General features: G+C 38.0%; 2 pseudogenes; both read left to right on the top strand.

Moving 5' to 3' along the window:
• The first annotated feature begins 333 nt into the window (after positions 1 to 333).
• On the top strand, positions 334 to 452 carry LOC132915834 (5S ribosomal RNA; annotated as a pseudogene).
• An 8,040-nt stretch (positions 453 to 8,492) lies between these two features.
• On the top strand, positions 8,493 to 8,611 carry LOC132915833 (5S ribosomal RNA; annotated as a pseudogene).
• The last annotated feature ends 247 nt before the right edge of the window (positions 8,612 to 8,858 follow it).

Genomic DNA, 8,858 nt, shown 5'->3' with positions numbered 1-8,858 from the left:
GGTATTGCCGAAATCGCAGACGCGATTTACGGATTGAAGCAATGCTGACGTGTGCTCTCTTCAAAGCTGAAAATGAATTACGCATCAAGCAATCATCTAAAGCTTTAAAATTGCAGAAACTTAAAGAAAAATTATTGAAGAAGGAAAATTGTATAAATTACGAACGCTGCGATGATGAAGGCACGTCTCAGCAGAGCAATCCCTGGAAAGAGCCTGATTTGTGTCCTGAATTGAGAAGTTTAGACGATTTCATGTCTAAGCTATCAGAAGTAAAAGTACCAGTACGACGCTGAAGTAGTGGGAAAAATGCAAACCTTCAGGTTATGAAGACCGGCCAACGCCCAAGACGCGTTGAGTGCACTCGTTCCCGTCCGATCACGAAAGTTAAGCAACGCCGGGCACGGATAGTACTAAGATCGGTGACCGCTTGGGAACTCCGCGTGGTGTTGGTTTTTTTCAGAAGGAGATCAGCCCAGTATTTGAACTGTCTAAGAAGATGACGCGAGCAGTAACTGCCCGAAGAGGAAGATACAGCGGGGCATGAAAGGACAACCCTGATGACTGCCGCCTGGTATTACCGGGGTTGTCTGCCCTCAAAGCAGAGGAAGAAGGAGGAGTGGTTTTTTTAGTGGGTATGGCAACAACATCCGCGCGAGTCCCACATAACCCAGTGATTCGGGTCACTGGGCATGCGTAACAGCATTTTCCCCTCCTCACGAAAAAAAAAAAAGGTTATGAAGACCTGGAAGCTTATGTGACTACTTTTACAAGAGGATAAGTTCTCGCAACGTATTATCCACCAAATGCATAGAGATTTCAACAACAACTATATGCAATCTGGAGCGATTATGGAGCACCGTGTATCACGTCGGTGCTGCAGGAATAGAAATCGCATTACTATTCTGATGTATATAAGGATTTTTTTAATTTACAGCTTCACCGTTTGAGATGACATTTGGACAGACGGAGGGAGGGAGTTGGTGTTGTCAACGATGCTGAAGCGTACCACACGATTGGGGACCCCATGTTCTCTAGTCTCTGCACCTTTCATTGGTTTGGTTTGTAAACTGTATCGTGACCGATGCATTCGGGACCTTTACAATTTTTTGTGGTAATACAATTTTGTAGTAATATAATTTTGTAGTAATATAATTTTGTAGTAATATAATTTTGTAGAAGTATAATTTTGTAGTAATATAATTTTGTAGTAATATAATTTTGTAGTAAAATAATTTTGTAGTAATATAATTTTGTAGTAATATAATTTTGTAGTATTAATGAGCGTTCGAAATATATTTGAAGAATGTTTGATTCGATATTTTTTATTTTCAAAAGTATGGCAATTTACACAAAACATTACGTATTTTGTATGTCTTAGCGTTTAAAGAAAATTTGTATTGCATGGTAACTTATAGATTTAATAGTACCGTTTCGAATATTCTCTCCATTATTCTGAACGTCGAGATTTTGTATATATTTCCTTAATGTTAATTAACAGTTTTGTAGACTTTTGAATAAATAAAAAGGAATTGATAAAATTTGGAAAATGTCTACAATTTTCCTGCGATCTTCTAATTCGCCATATTAGTCCTTTTCAGTCCAGCATACTACACATAACAAAATTCTGTCGCAGGCAAGAGATCCGCACATGTGTCCAGGCTGTTGGCCGTCATCGGCGACATTATTTCGCCTGTCTGTGTATGAGATAACGAGTGACGACAGACGATTGGTAGGGGATAAACAAAGGGGAAAATTGTTTGTTTTTAGCAAATCGTGCATGAAGTTTTCTGACTGACGATGAGTCGCACCATAATCACTTTGTACATAAACGTCTCATCACTCCGTGTTTCCGTATCTTGAACATCCAAGCATCAACTAATTCCAAAATCGTCTGACGCGCGATACACATAGGCTTATTGTGACAAGCTACAGCAAATTATAGCAAGTTTTATTTGGTGAGCTCTAATCTCTTTTGTTCGTTACCTGTGCACATGTGTTTTCTCAGGTCCAGAAAAGTTTTTTCAACGCTTGTACCACCAAGTTGTATGTGAGTTACTCTGGCTTGTCAATATGCCTTGTTCAAAGTTGAGAGCTGGATACTGTCACAGCTCTCTATCTTCCCATGTAATTATGATAATAGGAGCTTTATGAGGTATGGAGTAAATTGAATGCGTCTTTGTTGAATCTAGATGATCCAGAATGGCGAATTGTTACAAGTAGAACAACTAATCAAAGTAATAGACATACACATATATGAAATATGTTTCATATGGATAGGAAATTACTTTGAAATTTGACAAGCATTGCAATAAATATGTTGGTTCGGAAGTAATATTACTAGATACTTATTTTTACAGATTGCAATATTCTCTTCACTAATTCATAGATTGATCTTAGAACAAATGAAGAACTTTACATGTTATTGGATTAACAAATAAAATGTATTGTTCCTCACAAATGGTATGCAGAGGAGTAATGAAAATAAAAGACAGGTGTATATTACAGTTCAAGTGACGCGAGAGACTGAAATACTATTTATACAAATTGCGGATGGATGGATACTGTGAAAAATCTTTCACATACTGATTGTAGGAAAGCAGAGATGGAAAATGAAGCAACGTATTTTAAAATTGAATCCCTAAGTATAGCATGTAGATAATATTTTGAGTGTTGATGGAGGACAAAATTATGCACATTCCTTTTTCAATTCCAAGGAATTGCATCATCGATGAGTCGGTTGTCAAAACATGATGGAAATAGCTCATTGTTAATTGAACAAGTTTGATATAATTACACAACCTAAAGATTTAACTTGAAATTTGTTCGAAGAAATTTACTTTTACTTATACGTGATGTCAAGTGCGGTATTAAGTATCATGCTTTCATAACTATTGTTTTAAATATTTTTGTGTTGAAATATTGTCGTTTCGGTGTCTGTTCTGTACTACAGGAGTACCCGAAATAATTTTACTCGTCGTGTACAGTTAAACAACTACAGGCAGTTGATTCTATTCCTGGAACGCGTTGGATTCGTGTTTACGTGGTACGTTGATTAGAATGATTTAGAGGTGGTTTACTGATGCCAAGCAAGGTAGATATCATTTCCGAACTACCACTGGAGGTTTCGCACTTGTTACCTCGAAAATTGGATCCCTCCTCCCTGCAGAGCGCCGCGCTTGTCTCGCGCAAATGGTTGAACATATGCAGATCCGACAAGTGTCTTCGGCGGACAGCAAGAAGTCACATTCGGCGTACGAGAAAGGGGTTCAGGATGGGGTTCCTCGGAACCACAGCCGCTAAAGCTGCCGAACAACAATCAAGGAGTAGAGTACGAGGTGCGAGGAACCTACGACACGAAGTAGGCTTATCCACTGCTCGTACGACGGTCATCATTGGAAGGTTACGTGGTCCTCCGAAAATTTCGATGCGAAATCGTCCTATCGATGTTGAACCGCTAAAATGTATTAGACTGTAATTGATAGTATGTACCTTAATTCGACAGTTTTATTTTGCGAGAACACGAAACTGCCTTGTCCTACGAAAATGATTCAGAACTGTAGCGCAAAGCTTGAAATAAAATGGTGCCATTGAGACGGCAATTTGTTTCAGCCGCGGCAGTTTTCTACAGAAATATCGACAATGTAACTCACATTGACGCTCAGTCGTGTACCGCGTTACACTCTATCTGTGGACTAGAAAGGGTCTTGGCCGCCTTCGTGAGAAAGCCGTACCGTCTTTCGTGTTAACGGTGCACTCGCTCTGACAAGTGGGTTTCAGGACGGGCGGCAAAGTTTCCTTCGAAGAGCTTGCCCACTTCATTACATAAGAGCATCGGGCGATACGAGGACGACGAGAACGTCGGTCGTGCCGCCCTTCAGAAGCTGTACCAGCCTCACCATGCGCTTTATCCGACGAGAGGCTCCCTCCCACTGACACCGTGAAATGAGTGTCGTAGCTTGGGGGCAATTATCCGCGTCCTCTCCGCTCATACCCGTCCGGAGATACCGTCCGTACCAGGCGCTACGTCACGGGAGGCTATCCTCGTCGTCCTGCATCTCCCCGCATGTTTATAGACTGACGGAGCGTCATACTCGATTTTGTGATGGCGTGAACGTTATTCAAATATGTAATAACGTTACCAAACCCACTATAACTATAAATTACTTTCCCACAGAACTTCGACTCATTCTATATCTTGGATAGTTCACAAGTACGTATGCGCGAGATATATATTTCATTATAGAAGCCCTGAATCAAGTATTGAATTTAAGAGGTAATGGTTTGTAGCCTTAAGTACTGAAACTTATTCTATAATGGGAGCACCTGCCACAAATAGGAATCTAATCATTCTAACTAAAGACAAATTCTATCGACGAAATATTTAGTATGTAATTATAATATAAATTATACAATCATATAGTATAGTTTAATGTCATCATTAATTTCTATATTCATACAATACCGCATATCATTTGCAAATGTATATTTTATACCAAGTAGTATTGCAATTGTGCCACTCGGAAGACAAACTTATTAATTCCATCTTCCGATATTACCTGTACTTATATAGAAATATAATACTAAATACTAAAGTATATCATAAGTATTTCATATTTGAAACAACAGTAAACCGAACGGAATTAATCTGTTTGACTTCTATGCGGCTCAAGTCACGTATCAATATATGTACATTATTCTGTAGTTTTAATATTTTAAGCGTGCATTGTGCACAGGACAATTGTCTTCAATAAATTTTGCAAATCTGTTTATAGTAAGTGAGGGATCATTAGGCCAAAGAAAAATAAGGCGACTTTTAAAAGATGCAATGAAACTTGCTTCTGCTGAACATGGACTATGAAGGTCGAACATCTTCCCGTTTATTTTGCAATTAAATACATACTCGCCTTCCGCATTCTGGCCTGTGTGCCTGCTGGATCAGGCTGGCAAGCTGTTGGAGAGGATTGTGGCTGCCCGACTCGAGTCACATCTGTATCGACGTGCTCCGTCGATCGAAATATCTGATACTAGTTCCCCTTAAAACGCAACGAACTGAATCCATAATTAATGCGCTCATTGAACACTATATTTACATATTTTCGGCACCAAAAACGATCCTAACAGACCAGGGACAAAATTTTGTTAGCGATTTAATGACGAAATTTGAAGAAGCTTTTAAAATCAAACACATCAAAACAACTTCATTTCACCCACAGAGTAACGGATCTCTCGAAAGAACGCATGCCTCAGTTAAAGATTTAATTCGTACTGCATTACACGACAATGACAAAGAATGGGACGAAGTACTTAATTTCATTTGTTTAGGGTACAACACCGCGAAACATGAAGGAACAGGATTCTCTCCCTTTGAATTGACCTTTGGGCGAAAAGCTAACTTACCTTCCGCAATATCCAAATTCCCCACACTTACCTATGATGATATGTACTCACTTTGGCAAAAACAACTGAATAAATATTGGGAAACAGCTCACAAAACGCTTATTCAGAATAAGCAACGATACAAGCGAGACCAAGAAAGAAAGATTGTTAAAACTCAGACCGTGTTTAGAAAAGGAGACTTTGTTTTAATTCACAACGACCATAAAAGAGATAAGTTGCACATTGAATGGTTAGGACCTTACAGGATTAACGATGTGAAAACTCCTTATTACATTATTTCTATCGACAATGCTAAGAAAACGATACATGGTAACCGACCGAAAGCGTACTTTTTTCAGGATAATGCTGACCCTAGCACTAGTAATAATACCCTTAATTAGATGCCTTGAATTCACGGGATAGGAATTACGCTTTGTAAACAAACCCAACCAATTCACGATCGAAAACTACAACATGATTACGCCTCAGAAATTGTTAGCTTCCCGAACACTAACAAATATTGTAAAATTGCTATATTTAAGATTAACGAAATAACTTTTGTACCATTACATGCAGAAAACCAATTCATAATGATCCCTAAAAAAAGGGGGGGGGTAAACATATCCTTCGATCTACATTTAAATAATTCCATTCTACTAAGATCTTAGAGGACCAAGATCAATCTAACCAGGGGGGTATGTCACGACCGGCTCACTTTAAAATCGGAGATAAAGATGTGGCGACACTCGGCGACAATGTATATCGCTGAAGTGCCTAATGAACCATCAACATCCCAACGGTCCTTCCACCGAAGGCTCTAGAAGAAAGAGCGCGTGGCAACGGCCGCGGACGCCTGGCAAATGCGTGGACGGTGGGGATGTTGAGGGATAACAAAAGAAAGCGATCGGATCCGATCGAAAGTAAAAAATCATAAGAGCTTCAGTCTTAAAAGGTCACGCTTAGAGCTCGGAAGTAGATTGTAAAACCAAGTGTTAGAAGAAAAATAAAGTTTCTTTTTTTTATTCTTTTTTGTTGTTCTTTTGCATAATTTTACGTGACACTAGCAACGTTACCCTGAGACTGAAACAACTGCCTAAACCAACGTCGGACGTGTACCGCTTATGGTCTTTCCTCGACGCATTCCTTTGTATATGCGCTTTCGAAGACCTTAGGCGGTTGAGAAACCGAAGACCAGATGTAGAGTTTTCTCAGAAGTGACGATCACTTCAACACTAATTAATTTTAAAATGATACTTAATTATCGATAGATAGTGCATTTTATGTTTATAAACGTGAAAAAAACAATTTTCGTTTCACCGAACTATGGTTATCCCACAATATATGTATCATTAATATATTATAAGGAACTATTCGAATATACGTACAAAATCGTTTTTATGCGTATTTTTACATACAACTTTTATTTACTTTAAATTATTCCAAATTTGAGGATAAAATTATGCAGACTATATACACAGAAGAAAGGGGATTAATTTTACCATATACTTCATTTGAATGAAAGTTGCGTGAACTTCTCATGACGTAAAGTGTAAAAATTTAATAGAATGTAGATACAGTTTTCTATTATCGTTACAGATAAGAAATTTGTTAAACACTGATAAAGTTAAAGCCATTAATAGTGGTTGCAGCAAAGATTTGTTATTAATTCAAGATGAATAGGTTTCAAACAAAAAATTCCAGTTACTACTTATAGATTTGATTTTATAAAAAAAACAAGAAATTAAAAATTTTATAAAAAAGTTTATTCGCATTAAAAATATTATATTTTATCGCATATCAGAATTTTAGATCTTACGTTTAAAATAGTTTTTTTTTACCTTTTTTTGCTTGTAAAGTTATTACATTAATAAAAATGTCAGGATCGGGTTAACTGAATTGATCGTGTAGTAAAATATCGATCCAAATATCTTGGAATCATTAAAAAAAATGCTTTTTTTATTGTGAAAAAATGGTACTTTATTACCGTTAATCATTTAACTGTAATATTGGCTATAATATTTAACAATAATATTTCTAGTACATCAACATTAATATACGTTCTAAATAATATGTGAAGAAATTTGAGGTTAGGTTGGAAGATATCTACACCGGAAATGACGCCTGCAAAATGGCGCACGTGATTGGTTAGAAATTAACCGCAGAACATCTTCATACGCTATTGATTATTTCCTGTAAATGAGGAATTTTAATATAATGTACAAAGTATATAAGATTTTGCATTAAAATTGTCGCAAATATTTTTAAAAATTAATTGGATTGTAGTATTTTTCAAAAATCATAATAATGTAAGATTCTATATGGAATTACTTTCTATCGTTCGCGCATAAGACCAGTACGTAACGACAAGCTTGAGGGTATATAAAGCCACCATCAGACGCGCAACGTAGGCATTTGTCGAGTCGTCTGCAAGCGGAGAGGATCTTATTTTGCTCGACAGTTTCAAACATTTTGTGTGTTGTGTGAACCTGTTCTATCTTGTTCTACAACAATCACGAGCCATATACAGGTTAGTGTACTTATTATTATAATTTATTCATTAATTAGGTGAAATAGTTTAGGAAACAATAAGAAAACGTGAATATCGTAACATCGACACTGTGTTAACCTCGAAAAAGAGGACATTTGCATTCCTGCAAATTAAGAAAATTACGAAGCCGTCGTCATGGCAAAGTCTAAGAAGAGAGTTTGTGATATTGACGCCAAGCCAAGTAGTACTAAACGATTAGCATCTTGGATCAGAAGAATCCGCAGTAAAAAATCAAGGTATTGCCGAAATCGCAGACGCGATTTACGGATTGAAGCAATGCTGACGTGTGCTCTCTTCAAAGCTGAAAATGAATTACGCATCAAGCAATCATCTAAAGCTTTAAAATTGCAGAAACTTAAAGAAAAATTATTGAAGAAGGAAAATTGTATAAATTACGAACGCTGCGATGATGAAGGCACGTCTCAGCAGAGCAATCCCTGGAAAGAGCCTGATTTGTGTCCTGAATTGAGAAGTTTAGACGATTTCATGTCTAAGCTATCAGAAGTAAAAGTACCAGTACGACGCTGAAGTAGTGGGAAAAATGCAAACCTTCAGGTTATGAAGACCGGCCAACGCCCAAGACGCGTTGAGTGCACTCGTTCCCGTCCGATCACGAAAGTTAAGCAACGCCGGGCACGGATAGTACTAAGATCGGTGACCGCTTGGGAACTCCGCGTGGTGTTGGTTTTTTTCAGAAGGAGATCAGCCCAGTATTTGAACTGTCTAAGAAGATGACGCGAGCAGTAACTGCCCGAAGAGGAAGATACAGCGGGGCATGAAAGGACAACCCTGATGACTGCCGCCTGGTATTACCGGGGTTGTCTGCCCTCAAAGCAGAGGAAGAAGGAGGAGTGGTTTTTTTAGTGGGTATGGCAACAACATCCGCGCGAGTCCCACATAACCCAGTGATTCGGGTCACTGGGCATGCGTAACA

The sequence above is a fragment of the Bombus pascuorum genome, unplaced genomic scaffold (genome assembly GCF_905332965.1).
Source record: "Bombus pascuorum unplaced genomic scaffold, iyBomPasc1.1, whole genome shotgun sequence".
Classification (NCBI taxonomy): domain Eukaryota; kingdom Metazoa; phylum Arthropoda; class Insecta; order Hymenoptera; family Apidae; genus Bombus; species Bombus pascuorum.
Note: the sequence above shows the minus strand (reverse complement) of the source record. Positions and strands in the feature narration are given on the sequence as shown.